The sequence below is a fragment of the Entelurus aequoreus genome, unplaced genomic scaffold, assembly GCF_033978785.1.
Source record: "Entelurus aequoreus isolate RoL-2023_Sb unplaced genomic scaffold, RoL_Eaeq_v1.1 HiC_scaffold_32, whole genome shotgun sequence".
NCBI classification, from domain to species: domain Eukaryota; kingdom Metazoa; phylum Chordata; class Actinopteri; order Syngnathiformes; family Syngnathidae; genus Entelurus; species Entelurus aequoreus.
In genome coordinates, this window is record NW_026907964.1 from 447,008 (window position 1) to 460,771 (window position 13,764).

Genomic DNA, 13,764 nt, shown 5'->3' on the forward strand with positions numbered 1-13,764 from the left:
TTTTTGTGTTTATATTATTGTTCCCTCAAGATAAGCTAGCTTTTATACAACAGATTCATAAAACATTCAAATATCACAAAACGTGAAGTCCCGGAAGTGACTTGCGTGTTAACGATGGCTTTTTTAACTTGTTTTTTAATTTAGATTTTTTGTTGTATCACTAAAACGTAGAATGATCAGTATCGTGGATTGATATTTTTGATGTATATAAAGGAATTTTTTAAAAAGATGTATTAATTTGCCATTTAAGGCTGCTTCCGGTTTCTGTGCGGTTTCAAAATAAATACTGTATTCTTAAGTAGGGGTTGTTTTGTATGCAATCTTCTATCGGAAATTGTTACTCGAATAAAGATCATAAAAATGAACTGTTTTGGCAGGAAAGTTATTAAAAACCACTGAACAGTTGACGGAAGTGACGCACTCTTCGCGCATGCGTGGAACTACCAAACATTTCGAAAAATGTGACGGCTTCTCTACTCCAGAGTGATGCAAAGTTTTGGTTTTGGTGAGTGACTACAGCTTTATTTCCATGTATACATTTGCTCGATAACCTATATCTCTCTTTGTAGCAACTTAGCACAACAGCTAGCGATAGCTCCTCGGCTAAAATCTCGCGTTTTAAACATTCATGTTCGCGTCAAATTTGGACGATTACTATTGCATTATAATTATACATGTTTTTAAATATCCCCCTCATGTTCCCCTTTACTTTTAGGTAAGCTAGTTTTTAGACAACACACTCATAAAATATTCTAACATAACAAAACGTGACGTCACAGAATGCCGTCAAAAAGGGGACGTTGTCTTCGCGCATGCGCGGACCCTGACGTATAATTACTATTACTATAGTGAAGTTTTCCATGGATGGATATTTATTAGTAACTAGCGAAAAGGTATATTATACACAGAGGTCACAACATCAGAACTATGTATATGTATACTGTGTATGTATGTATGTATGTATGCATATATATATTACACACACACAGCATAGTTTGTTAAACTTGTTTTTTATTTTCAACAATTTTACACATCCATCAGGTTGAACAAAACATGTCAAGGAAAGAAAATAAAAGCAAATACAAAGTATTAAAACTTATTTAAAAAATATGATACAATTTAAAGAAGAAAAAAAAGGGTTAGAAAACTTCTTAATAAAGATATCTATTTAAGGTTTTTTGTACTTAACATTTTCCCAGATTGAATTGATAATTTGAAACAGTTTAGCCAATTAGAAAATGTTTTTACTTTCAGAAATCAACATTTATGCATAAAAGATGTTGCTTGAAGCATAATAATGTTGACAAACATTTATATGTTGCTATCATTTACACAAAATGGATCAAATTTGACATTCATATATATGTATGTGTACCACTTCAGGAAAAACAACTTTGCTCTCCAAGTACCACCATAATGACCAACATTGAAATACAGTTGTGTAGTGGCCATAAGTATTCATTGAATATTTTTGGCCACAGTTTGAACAGTAACACTGTTTGCATATTTATGTCATTCTTTGTAGTTAGAGAATCACTGGCTTAGGGAATTGTGTAATACTATCATGAGGTGATTGTACATTAAAATGCACTGTAATATGTGGTCCTAAATAAAGAGTGTTCTAGTACATGTGTATGATTGTGTTGTGTTTCTCTCTCTAGGATTACCTGCTAGTCCAGGAGCCAAAGGTGGACCTGGAGTTAAAGTAAGCACTATTCAATCAAACTTTTTACATTATGCACTTCACTTTTAACCACTTTTTCTCTTGCTAGGACGAGCCTGGTCCCAGAGGTCATGCCGGCATGTCCGGTGACCCTTGACCTTTGGTAAGTACCTAAACAAATCCAGTGCTTATCGATTAGACTGTTTTTCTACTGCACACCTGAAATGACTTATTACTATAGGGCGAGCCTGGGGTTCCTGGTCCCAAGGTAAATACTTGAGTCAATAACACGGACTCCAGGTACTCACCTCATACGTGTAACTGCAGGGAGACCGAGGTCAGCGCGGTCCAGTGGCTCCACAAGGAATAGTGGGAAAGACTGTGTTGAAAGTACAATACTTATTCATTGTTCTCATATATGACAGGGAAGCAAAGGAGAGAGAGGAGCGATGGGCGTTCCAGGTGCTCAAGGTCTGAGTGGAACCAAAGGAGACAAGGTATGTGGTGAAAGAGTCCACCAGGGGGCAGTGTTTACTCAGGAGTTAAATACAAGTCATGCAGGATGAAATATTTCTGTCCTTGTAGTGCTTCAGTACTTGGGATTTATTCTGAAGATAGTATATTTCATCAGTATTTATCAATACTTAGCATTTCTTGTAAAGATAGTATAACATGTGTTTCTGTCCTGGTAGTACATCATTATGCTGTCTTTTAAAGTTGGTATATTAGAAGTATTTCTGTCCTTGTAGTGTAGTACATTAATACCTACACTTTCTTGGAAATATAGCATGTTTCTATCCTTGTACTGTAGTACATCAATACTGCTAAATATAGTATGTACATATGTATTTACACTTTCATCTAAAGATAGTATATTATATAAGTAATTCTGTCCTTGTACTGTAATACATCAATACTGCTAAATATAGTATATACATATGTATTTACACTTTCATCTAAAGATAGTATATTATATAAGTAATTCTGTTCTTGTACTGTAATACATCAATACTGCTAAATATAGTATATACATATGTATTTACACTTTCATCTAAAGATAGTATATTATATAAGTAATTCTGTCCTTGTACTGTAATACATCAATACTGCTAAATATAGTATATACATATGTATTTACACTTTCATCTAAAGATAGTATATTATATAAGTAATTCTGTCCTTGTACTGTAATACATCAATACATACTTTCTTGTAAAGGTAGTACTGCCCCTCTGTCACTAGGTGTCCCCCAGGGTTGGGTGCTTGGTCCACTTCTCTTCATTGTACATGCTCCCCCTCGGTAACATCATCCGCCGCCATCACCTCCAATTCCACTGCTACACAGATGATGTCCAGCTACATCTCCACAAAATCTCTCCACCCTGACCGACTGCCTCACTGAAATCAAATCATGGCTGCACTCCAACTTCCTCAAACTCAACTGACAAATCTGACATGCTCATCGTGGGCCCCAAATCCCTCACCAAAACTGCTCACAACTCTACTCTGTCCCCATCCACTCACATCCGCAACCTCGGAGTCATTCTGGACAATAAGCTCTCTTTTCAACACCGGGTCAACCACATCACAAGAACTGCTTTCTTCCACCTCCAAAATATTGCCCGTCTCCGTCCATCCTTCTCTGCCGCTGAAACCCTGATCCATGCCTTCATCACCTCCACACTTGACTACTGTAACAGCATCCTCTACGACTCATCTTGCAACATTCTCAAACTCCAATACATTCAAAACTCTGCCGCCCGCCTGCTCAGCCACACCCGCTCCCGTGAGCACATCACCCCAGTCCTCCAGAAACTCCACTGGCTCCCCAGTCCTCACCGGATCCACTTTAAATCCTCCTCCTCACCCACAAAGCCCTCCACAAGCAGGCCCCCTGCTACCTCACCAACCTGCTTCACCTCCATACCTTCACGCAGCCTCCGCTCCTCTGATGCCAACCTGCTCTCCCCACCATGCAGAACCAAGCTTCGGACCTGGGGTGACAGCTTTCTCCATCGCTGCTCCCACCCTCTGGAACACTCTTCCCAAGCCCATCCGTGACCAGTGTTGGGTTAGTTACTGAAAACCAGTAACTACTTTATTTCAAAAGTAACTCAGTTACTTACACCAAAAAGTAATGCGTTACTGTGAAAAGTAACTATTTAGTTAGTTCTATTTTTCTTTCTTTTTTTAAAGCTCCCATTAATGCCCTTTTAGCCTTCATTTCAGTACTGTTATTGCACTGGAGAATAATACAATTTGTTGATCAACTTGACTTTTTGATTGATTGAAACTTTTATTAGATTGCACAGTACATATTCCGTACAATTGACCACTAATTGGTAACACCCCAATAAGTTTTTCAACTTCTTTAAGTCCACATTAATAAATTCATGGCATGCATTTTTATCTTCCTTTTAACATAATTAATGAAAAACAGTGCAACATCAAAAGACACTTCTCCTTTCTTTAAACTTGGACCAATGACCAATAATAAAAAGCAAGTTAAAGTGCAACATAAGAAGGCACATCATCTTCCTTGAAACATAGGTAGTGAAATAAAGCCTGACATCTGGAGTGATGCTGCTGTCTTCCACACTTGGAGTCATGGATTGTACAATCCTTGTTTTCAGTGGCAGGATCATTGACACAGATGGTGACGTTTCAGTGCTCTGTAGAGATGGAACAGTTCTGAGGGGTTTAAGCACCTGGAGGACCTCCTCTGCCACTCTCAAGTCATCATCAGACAGGTTGATGTATGACATTTGTCTTCAGGGTGTTGTGGGTCAATGCAGAGTATATAGCTGCCTGCTGCTCCAACATATCACAAATTGATTAACGTGGACTTAAACAAGTTGAAAAACTTATTGGGGTGTTACCATTTAGTGGTCAATTGACCACTGATGGATGGAATATGTACTGTACTGTGCAATCTACTGAAGTCTCAATCAATCAAAATCATACTTGAGCAGAGTAGACTTCTTTTATTTTTCTGTTTTTCGGCTCATCTTTCAGGCTCTCTGTCCTTTCCTCTCCCGCTCAGCATCTGCTGCAAAGCTTGACTTGAAATGTACGGAACGTGGATCAGCTGCAGACCAACCAAGAGCTCTCCCAACTGAAAAAAGGTATGACGACTTGAGTGGGCTGATAATTAACTGTTTCATTTGTAGCTTGTATTTTTGTAGCTTACCTTAACTGACACTTGTATTTCATCTCCGCTACTCACTCCGCCACTCCCTGCGCTGCGATTCACTCTCCAAACAGAAATAGTTTTAATTTCAGTTAAGGTAAGATACAAGTTACAAATGAAACAGTTAATTATCAGCCCACTCAAGTAGTCATACCTTTTTCTCAGTTGTGCGAGCTCATGTTTGGTGTGCAGCTGATCCACTGCAAGAGATTGCTTAAACTTAACAACAATATTGTAATGTCAGATTGTAGAATCTACCTTCCTTACATTTCAGTTCAAGTATTCTAATTTCGGTTTTGACCCTTTTCAGCCGTTCTTGCAGCCTTCTTTTGTCTCCTTGCAGTCTCTCCTTCTGCCTCCTGTACTCCGCCATGTCCATTTGGTCCTCCATCACGTCTTGGTGGAGCCGTGTAACGTCCTGTTGAACACAAGTAAATCCACACAGCAATCATACTGTATATATGGCAAGATAACTGCAGGATATTTCTGTGTAACAGAGGAGTGACTAACTCATGAATGTGTGAAAATATTTCCCTGTCTTATTCTTTTATTTCTGATTTAGAACATGACACTGAGTGTGTTTTTTGGACACAATATTTTGGCATTAAAAAATGCCACACATTCTGCTGCATGTGTGCCTGCTTACCTTTTATAAGGAAGACTTTAAACATGTAAGTTGTTCAACATTAAAAATGACAAAATCACTTCAAGTATGGTTTTATTTTCCTATGTCAACAGTGTTACTTTTCAAACTGGAGTGTTACTGTGGCCTAAAATATGTGTGTGTATACAAACCCCGTTTCCACACTCTTAAAAGGAATGTGTTGGAAATCCACACATGTTTTGTGTAATGATTTCAACAAATGTGTTAAATCACAGGATTTTCCTGAGGGGAAGTAACACAGACATTCTACACAACATTGTGTCATGAGCTTTGACAATCAGCTGGGTGGCCATAGAGTTGGGGACAAAACAAAAAAAGTCCCGCCTTTTCTGTGATCTACGTGGCCATCACCGCCGGACCTCTGCGACTGTATCCGTCTTAATGAAGGTAAGCATATTCCAGTCTACTTGCACGTTGTTGTATCTTAAAGGGTGTAATAGTGGTAGTTTTGCTGGGAATGTGTGACTGTAACCTGCTGACAAGATGTAAAGTTGTGCATGTGCAAATGAACTGCTGATGAACAGCTAGCCATATTGCTAGCTATACTAAACCTCCATTATTATTATTTTAGGGCTCTTTCAAATAGTAGCCTGGTTATGCTGTGTACATAATGTTGCTTAATGGCTAAATTAATGTTGGCTTTATTTTGCAGGTTTGATTCCACAAGTTAGCTAACATTACTAAGGTAAGATTTGATAAGAAGGTCTCCACAGTATCAATTAAACTGTTTGACAAAACTGCACTGGTTGACTTAAACTATTCATGCTTTCTTTTGGGTATGTTATCTCAATTTTAAATGACCTTTTTTAAGTTTAATCTGTCCATATGTTGCATAGGTATTAAAGGCCATTTCCAGTCATAGTCAATGTTTCAGAAATCAAGTCACCTATGACATGTAAACATATTTGCACTGGACTAATAATGGTTCAAAATGTAGCTTGTTCTAACTACTGTATGTGTATTATAATCTCTTAAATGATTATTATTTTACACAAAGTCCTTCCTTGGAGTTGTATTGAATTAGTTGTGTTTGTCTGTACATTTGAGTTTGTACACATGTAGAAGAATGGCTTCTCCCAGATGTCTCACAAGTCCTCCTGGATGTCAGAGACATTTTCAAGAAGACTTCCACTCCTGGTAAAGTCAAGGACATTACACAGGTGTGTACATCAAAGCAGAAATGACCAGAATTCTGCATTTCTGCTCAGATTTGAATGAATTCATTGACACTGATGTGAACTGCCAAGTTGAAAACATGGATACATTCCAAATTGTATTCAAGTCCATTCAATGAGATGTTTGGTATGTCAGTGCCACTGCTGTCACCACACAGGAAATGGAAGTACAGCAGGTATGTTTGTTCATTTAAGGCAGCTCACTAAACATAATCATCTGTTTAGTGAGCCTATGTGCCTTTTATTTGTAGTATTATCCCAGTGCTTAGATCAGGGGCGTCCAAACTTTTTCCACTGAGGGCCGCACACTGAAAAATCAAAACATGCGGGGGCCATTTTGATATTTTTTCTTTTTCAAAACCAATACAATATCCACTTTTATTTTTTTATTTTTTTTTAACCTTATTGGCTCCCGCAAGTTAGGTCCTAGGGACGCAGAAGGGTTTCAGTCTTAAAACGGGTTTAAAACAAGTTTTATTCATATATTTTTTTTAATTAAATGCTTGAATCTGTAATTCAACTTCAGGTGTAAAATATATATACACACACACTTCATGAGCTTTTTGTCAAAACTCTATTTTTTGGGGGCAAATATACAATATTTTTCCCAAAAAGATTTTCAAAGTGGAATATTTGATGTGAAGTAATTGGATCCTAACTAGGTCAATAATTAATAGCAACATTGATTAGAATTTTTTATTTTAAATTTTTTAGCAAAGACAGGTGTTTTTTAATTCCACTAAAATTCTTAGGGATCCAAAAGTGCCCCACTCATGTTTACATTTAACACTTAAATCTCTATCAGCTTCAGATAATATATAGTGTAATTAGCTTTGTATGTTTGTAATAACAATTTATATAATTAACTTTTTTTTCATGTTTTGTATGTCCTTTTTGTCCTTAAGTCGGTCAATAATTCATAGCAACATTGATTTTGATTATTTTGTGAGAAATTGTAAAAACAAATTGTGTTATTAGAGTGAACATTGCAAAGTTTTTGTCCTTTCGTTTCACCCATTTGCTCTTTTATTCCACTTTTAATGTTTTCAAACATTTTTTTTAGTATTTTTTAGAATGATGGGCCGGTAAAACATTAGCTGCGGGCCGAAAATGGCCCCCGGGCCACACTTTGGACACGCTGGCTTAGATGAAGTGTTAATATCTCTACACTGGTTGAAATAAAATAGTGGACTGTTCCTTCACACTTCAACAGCAGCCAGTGATCTTCATCCTGACACTGCCAACACTCGCCTCCAACTAAAAGATCCCAGGATTTTTGCATTCTACGAGGAGTGGGAGAGCGGCCGTGCCAGCAACTTGAGGGTTCCAGGTTCGATCCCCGCTTCTGCCATCCTAGTCACTGCCATCGTGTCATTGGGCAAGACGCTTTACCCACCTGCTCCCAGTGCCACCCACACTGCTTTAAATGCAACTTACATATTGGCTTTCACTATGTAAAGCGCTTTGAGTCACTAGAGAAAAAGCGCTATATAATTCACTTCACTTACATAAAAATGGAGAAGGGTACTGGTAACAACTGCCGTCAGTTGTAAGTAGACATTTGTCACTTATTTTGAACTACAGGACGTCTAATGTTATGTCCAATGTTAATGTGTCCTTTTTCTTCTTCATGATGTTTTTCCTCAGTTATCCAGTAAGTGCGGACAAAAAACTTCTCGCCAGAACCATGTGACACTTTACCCGTCACTTAACATCAACATGGAGGACGAAAATAAGGATATGTAAGGGAATGTTAAGAGTGAGAAACACACATTACTTGGATTGATTGTGACAGTAGCTCATTAGATCCCAGTTTTATTTGTGTTGTAAAGGAACACGTCTATGATCCAACATGCCACGCTGGCTTTCTGGAAGGTAAGCTGAGGAATATCCACCAAACGAAGGGATGATCGGTGCAGTTATTGCAGAAGGGGTGGCTCATCTGAAGTCACTGTTGGACTTGAAGAAGTTACAGAAAGTGATGAGTCTGTCCAAGAATGGATAACTGTGATCATAAGGATGAAGCCTAGTCCGGAGAACCTTTCTTCCATCAAGATGGGTAAGGACAAAACCTACTTCCACCCAAGATACTGGATATCTAATCAGTCACCTACTCTGGCAGAGATTGTTGAGAACTACCCTCGTTTCATCGATGTACCATATCTGGTAAGTCAGTAAATGTAATCACCACCTGCACTCAAATGGATTTGCATATAACCTTATCTAATCACCCTTGTCTTGTCCTGTTGGTAAACCTTAACAGATCGACAGTTTGAGAAGATGTTTCCATACAAGACAGACATCTTTCTACACAAATGGGACCAAAGTTGTTGAAGCTGGCTGCTCTTGAAGGAAAAGATGAACCACCAGAAGCTGAGAGTGCTGGTAATGTTTAGTTTATTTATGGAGGATTATCATGTCTTTTTGTGTCATCTTCCAAAGACTCCCCAAGTTGACACACATTGAACCTTACAGTGTCACATGTCAGTGATATAAACTGTGTATATTTGTCTATTTGTACAGAATGAAGGTGCTGTAGAGCACTGAAGATGCTCACACATGATCTGCCCCCTACTGGGTCAAGAAGATCTATGGGATGGACAAAATGCAGCATCAAGTCAGTGCTGTCCTACATTAAACAAGTAAGAATATCTTAATTTGTGATAAGAATATAAAACAAGTGAGATATCTTCAGTAAATGATTGATAACTTGTAAAGATGATGTAATCACATGTGTTGCATACACTGTTTTAGCCAGGAAGAAGCTTCCATGACCTTCTACAAACCACTGACCCTGCTCCAGTGATGCAACCTGGTCTGGTGAGCATTGGACATTGCAGCACAACATCAACACAATATGTCCTCGTGGCTGCCCATGTCATTCCACTCCAGGAAGAGGGTCTCACCTGCAGTCTGGACTAACTCTTCAAATTGTATTGGGCTTGTAACCTTGCCTGCTTGGTAAAGTAGGAGTTGTTGATTGAAAAAATGGCAGCCTGTGGACATAAGTGGACCCCGACTTAAACAAGTTGAACAACTTATTGGGGTGTTACCATTTAGTGGTCAATTGTATGTAATATGTACTTCACTGTGCAATCTACTAATAAAGTTTCAATCAATGATTGAAACATTTGGAGTATCAGTTGTGTGTCTATATTTGGTCATTGCTACACACCTGCTTGTGTGCTTTCCTTCAAATGTGATCTGGACAACAAACATATCTTTGGAGAGACAGTGTATATTGTTACCTTTTCTGACCGTGATGAGGTATTCATTTTGTTGAGAGTTCTCACTGTTAACTATTTTGATGAACACCTTCACACTTATGTGATTAAAAAGACTAATTTCAAGTGATGAATCTGAAAGATGCAACTGATGCTTTGCCACTTGATGTATATGAGCTAAAGATGTCCGATAATATCGGTCTGCCGATGTTATCGGCCGAAAAAGCGTTAAAATGTAATATCGAAAATTATCTGTATCGTTTTTTTTTTATTAGAATCGGTGTTTTTTTTTTTATTTTTTTTTTTTTTTATTAAATCCACATAAAAAACACAAGATACACTTACAATTAGTGCACCAAGCCAAAAAACCTCCCTCCCCCATTTACACTCATTCACACAAAAGGGTTGTTTCTTTCTGTTATTAATATTCTGCTTCCTACATGATATATCAATATATATCAATACAGTCTGCAAGGGATACAGTCCGTAAGCACACATTGTGCGTGCTGCTGCTCCACTAATAATACTAACCTTTAACAGTTAATTTTACAAATTTTCATTAATTACTAGTTTCTATGTAACTGTTTTTATATTGTTTTACTTTCTTTTTTATTCAAGAAAATGTTTTAAATTTATCTTATTTTATTTGATTCCTTTTTTTAAAAAGTACCTTATCTTCACCATACCTGGTTGTCCAAATTAGGCATAATGTGTTAATTCCACGACTGTATATATCGGTTATCTGTATCGGTAATTAAAGAGTTGGACAATATCGGCATATCGGATATCGGCAAAAAGCCATTATCGGACATCCCTAATCTGAGCTGAGAGATTCTGAATTGCACTTACTGACAAGATACAGACTTATTTCCTAAATGTTGTGACTTGTAATGAATAGAAGGAATTTTTGAATTAAATGCCAATTAAATTTCAATTATGTTGTTTTTTTATATAGCATAGCATGCACACACACACAAGTGTTGCCAATATACACAAAATGTGTTTAATTTGAGTAACACAAACATTTGTTACTAAAACCTACACATTTACTGTGTTAATATAAGTAACAAAGTTAATGTGTTAAAATTGACAAATTGAGTTGTCCCCCTCTGGACATGGAGATGTGTAAAAAAACAACACAAATTGTGTTATTTCCAACACATTCGTTTTAAGAGTGCACCTCTGGCTATTGCCCAAGTGTCTTTTAATGGCAGCTATAGACTCTGGAAGGGAACGTGCGCCCTCCTGTGGACTTCTGCCGCAATTGCACACAAAGAAATTCATTATTTCCAAGTGTGCCTTATTTAGCTTCCCAGACTTCACAGTACTTATATAGCCCTAAATCACGAGTGTCTCAAAGGGCTGCACAAGCCACACCAACATCCTGAACTCACATCCCACATCTGGGCATAGTGTTGCATCATCCCACGCATCACTCCTTCACCCCACATTATATATATATGTATATATATATATATATATATATATATATATATATATATATATATATATATAAAATTTAAAAAATGCTAGAAAAATTATCTGTGATTAATCACAGATCTAGAGTGATTAATCTGATTAAAACAAATTAATCACTTGACAGCCCTTAGATATACGGTATAAATGTTAATTTTTGTATATGTATATATACATATACAGTATGTACAGTATATATATGTAGCTGAGTGGTTAACACTGGTAACTGTGCACCAAGGGGTACTGGGTACAAATCCCGGTCAGGTTACAAGACTCCAGCCAAAAGAGTCAGTGTTTTTTTACACGTCCATTTGTAGTTAACTGAGACAGGTTCTCATTTAAATATGTCATTGGGGCCCGACAAAGGGTAGCTGAGTGGTTAAAGCAGCTAGCTTCCAATCAAAGAGGACTGGGTTCAAATCCCAGTCATGGCCGAGCAGTGACTGGGTAAACTCCGGCTGGAGGAGTTACTTTTTTGTATCATAGTTTACTGAGACAGTTTCTCAATTAAATATGTCATTGGGGCCCGAAGTCTTGGCTCCAGCAGACCAATGATAGTTGAGTGGTTAAGGCAGCTAGCTGTCACTCAAAGGGGATTGGTTTCAAATCCACGTCATGTCGTGCAGTGACTAGGAAAGCTCCAACTGGAAGAGTTGCTGTTTTATATCCTAGTTTACTAGGACAGGTTATGTCATTGGGGCACGAAAACCGTGAATTGGCAGATAAAGGATAGCCGAGTGGTTATAGCAGCTAGCTCCCAATCAAAGGGTACTAGGTTCAAATCCAAGTCATGGTCCAGCAGTGACTAGGAAGGCTCCAGCTGGGGAGTTATTGTTTTATATCATAATTTTCTGAGACAGCTTCTCAAATAAATATGTCATTGGGGCCCGAAATTTTGTCTCAAGAATAATTTGTTTCAACTATTAAATGAACCAAAAAATGACTTATTTTATCTTTGTGAAAATATTGGACACAGTGTGTTGTCAAGCTTATGAGATGCGATGCAAGTGTAAGCCACTGTCACACTATTGTTCTTTTTTTTATATATATAAATGTCTAATGATAATGTCAATGAGGGATTTTTAATCACTGCTGTTTTGATATTGTTACTAGTATTGATGCTGTTGTCGATAATGTTCATTTTTGTTTCACTACATTTGGATTGTTCCGTGTCATGTTTGTGTCCTCAATTGCTGTTTACTGTTGTTCTTAGTGTTGCTGGGGCGGCTTTGCTTTTGGAATTGGATTGCATTGTTGTGTATTGTTTTGTTGATTGATTAATAAATTCATAAAAATATTACAAAAATAAACATATATAAATCAAATGTTAACAATCAAATGTAGATACTTTTTCTTATGCTTTCTTTTACACCTGTTGGGAGTGCATTCCACATTGATGTGGCATAGAAAGAGAATGAGTTAAGACCTTTGTTAGATCGGAATCTGGGTTTAACGTGGTTAGTGGAGCTCCCCCTGGTGTTGTGGTTATGGCGGTCATTTACGTTATGGAAGTAGTTTGACATGTACTTCGGTATCAGGGAGGTGTAGTGGATTTTATAGACTAGGCTCAGTGCAAGTTGTTTTACTCTGTCCTCCACCTTGAGCCAGCCCACTTTGGAGAAGTGGGTAGGAGTGAGGTGGGATCTGGGGTGGAGGTCTAGAAGTAATCTGACTAGCTTGTTCTGGGATGTTTGGAGTTTAGATTTGAGGGTTTTAGAGGTGCTAGGGTACCAGGAGGTGCATGCGTAATCAAAAAAGGGTTGAACGAGAGTTCCCACCAGAATCCTCAAGGTGCTTTTGTTGACCAGAGAGGAGATTCTATAGAGAAATCTCGTTCGTTGGTTGACCTTTTTGATTACCTTGGTTGCCATTTTATCACAGGAAAGATTAGCCTCTAGAATGGAACCTAGGTAGGTGACCTCATCTTTCCTGGTGAGAACAACGTCACCCACTTTTATAGTGAAGTCATTGACTTTCTTAAGGTTGATGTGGGACCCAAACAGGATGGATTCCGTTTTACCCAAGTGTATGGATAGCTTGTTGTCAGCGAGCCAGGTGCAAGTTCTACAGAGTTCAGCACTGAGGATTTTCTCCACCTGTGACTCGACCTTGCCGGATACCAGCAAGGTCGAGTCATCCGCAAACAAAAACAATTCACAGTCGCATGCCGATGACAAGTCGTTTATGTATACCAGGAACAGTAAAGGCCCTAATATACTGCCTTGGGGGACTCCACAGCTCACTGAGAGGGGGGGGGGGGACACGGTGCCGTTCACCTCTACCACCTGTTTCCTCCCCTCCAAGTAGGATTGCATCCAGCTCCATGAGGTTTTGTTAAATCCGATTGCTCTGAGCTTATCCAACAGTATCTG

General features: G+C 38.1%; 2 long non-coding RNA genes across 5 annotated transcripts; both read left to right on the forward strand.

The window, feature by feature from the left end:
* The first annotated feature begins 431 nt into the window (after positions 1–431).
* LOC133645298 (uncharacterized) lies at positions 432–6,009 on the forward strand. Of its 3 annotated transcripts, XR_009824969.1 has the most exons (6): positions 432–505; positions 1,662–1,705; positions 1,773–1,826; positions 2,089–2,160; positions 2,906–3,734; positions 5,197–6,005. It is a non-coding gene; the product is annotated as an uncharacterized LOC133645298 (long non-coding RNA). The 3 variants fall into 3 exon arrangements; XR_009824968.1 differs by having other exon boundaries at positions 2,882–6,009; XR_009824967.1 differs by having other exon boundaries at positions 2,906–6,008.
* A 2,072-nt stretch (positions 6,010–8,081) lies between these two features.
* LOC133645295 (uncharacterized) lies at positions 8,082–9,813 on the forward strand. 2 transcript variants are annotated; one of them, XR_009824964.1, is made up of 6 exons: positions 8,082–8,434; positions 8,525–8,751; positions 8,815–8,858; positions 8,956–9,077; positions 9,216–9,334; positions 9,447–9,813. It is a non-coding gene; the product is annotated as an uncharacterized LOC133645295 (long non-coding RNA). The 2 variants fall into 2 exon arrangements; XR_009824963.1 differs by having other exon boundaries at positions 8,082–8,751.
* Positions 9,814–13,764: the final 3,951 nt, after the last annotated feature.